Below are 2,129 nucleotides of genomic sequence, written 5' to 3'. Positions count from 1 at the left end.
GGGGGAAGCGGCAGGGGCTGCTGGTGCGGGGCAAGGCGGGTGCCGGGTGCTGGGTCTGCGCCTCCCCCGGCTGCGGCCCCCGTTCCCGCCCCGGCGAAGCGGCACTCCCCGCCCCGACCTGCGGAGACAAGCGGCAGAACCCCCTACACCGCTGCGGCACACGATTGGCCGCCCGCGCTGCCAGTCTGCGGAATGAGCCAATGCCTAGCAGCGTTCAGGATGTTAGCCCCGCCCCCGGCTCCTCTCTTGCTGCGCCAGATGGCTGCGCTTGCGCGGAGTGTGTCGGGCCTCGGCGCGGCTGTGCTCTGGTTTCCGCCACTTCCCTCAAAGCGTTCCCCTTCCGTCTCGCTGTCCGCCCCCCGTCAGCAGCCTGGACGCGTGCTTGAGCCGGAGGGAGGCGAGCTCGTGGGTGCTGGGTCGGAGGGGCTGCAGGGACGGGGCACATGTACCTCTACGAGACACTGTCTGCGCAGTCGCTCATCAATCACTGCTGCGGAGTAGCGCATTTAGTTAAAGCTAAATCAAAATGGTCTTTAGACGTAGAGGAGTGTCCAGACAAAAGTGCAGGTTTGGAACTTGTTTAGCTAATTCAGTTCTAATATCTGATTTAAATAAGACTGGAACAAGTTTCCTATGTAGACACCCAATGAGTGTACAGCCTCTTTTCAACTGGATATTCAATTCCCACATCTCTCTTTTTAGCCCTACCCCTTTAATTTATTCTATACAATGTTGTCCAACCTTTCCCCCCAGACCACTCCTGCTCCTCCACCCCCTTTCAGCTCTGACTCCCCTTTATTGTTGCTGATTACTGAGGTTTCTCCCCTCTCATTTAATTATTCCTATTCCCCTCCAGGACTGTTCAGTTCTTATTTGTCCACTACAACCCTCTTCCCACCTTGGGTCTCCCCATCTCATTTTCTCTGCCTGCTAAAAACTACAGCCCTCCACAACGTCCTTCAGGATCACGGATACTACTGGCAAACAGACAGAACACTAAAGGTGATGAGATTTGCTGTTCAACCATGAGCACGTATTGCTATCCAGGCATATGAAAATCCAGAGCTCTGTTAGCCCTCTAGGATTTGGGGCCCTAGATACTAATGACTTCATTTTGAGAACTGCTCAGTCCCCCCTCCGGACTCTAGCTGGGCAGTCCTAATTCACTGGGAATCTCCCCTGGGCACAGTCATGGTCACCCCAACATCTTTGTCGCTTGCACCTGCCTATGCTTGGTCAGTCTGGTCTCTCTCTGTCAGTATGTGATCCCAAAGACAAGCCACTTGAATCCTCCCCTCCTGTTCCTTTCCCTTCCCATCCCAACATTGTTACAAATATATGTGTTTTTTCTTGTATTTACTATAGCTGCTATGATGACTGCTACGATATCATAAAATATTTAGGGTTTAGAGTAGTGGGTAGGTGGGTGTTTGTTGCCACCTGGTTGATTGGCAATTGCTGTCGATGTTGGTGGTGAGCTCTTCTGTCTTTTTTTGGACTACATTTCCCAGCATTCCTGAGCTCATTGATCTTCATACAGTTTATAAAGGGGACTCCCACTGGTGTCAGGTTTGACCTAGAAACCACTACACATAGCCCAAGCAAAAGTCTCTGTTCTGTAACTAATGCCCAACTGCAATGATAAGGAGAAGACAGTCTTAGATAAAGGAGGCTTGAAAACAAAAACAGAATTAGTGGACTAGGACAAAGAGCTGATTTAAATATTAAGATTCACACCCCTAGGTGGGGAGAAAGTATGCTAATGAAACATACATGTATGGAAATGAGATACATAGCTAAAACACAGGTATAGAGACATGCTCAGTAAAGAACTCCTTGCGTCACTCCCTTATAACCAATTAGCAAACAAGAATGCTTATGAAGGTCCAATACTCCTGTATAAAAGATGCTCATAATTAAGAATCTGTGTGCTTGTTACGTGAAATTATTCCGCTTGCACCTTGTATTGCTAGCAATAAATCTTCTTTATACTCTCACCCCTGGTATCTTTATTGGCTTTTGCATACCAGGCACGATCCCAGACTTGAGCTGGGGCTCAACAGTTTTTGGCGACCCAGATGGGACTGCCTTAGATAACTTTGCCCGGACTAGCTGACGACCAGACACAG

Source organism: Alligator sinensis, unplaced genomic scaffold (genome assembly GCF_000455745.1).
Source record: "Alligator sinensis unplaced genomic scaffold, ASM45574v1 scaffold1045_1, whole genome shotgun sequence".
Taxonomy (NCBI): domain Eukaryota; kingdom Metazoa; phylum Chordata; order Crocodylia; family Alligatoridae; genus Alligator; species Alligator sinensis.
This window is presented reverse-complemented; position numbering follows the sequence as displayed.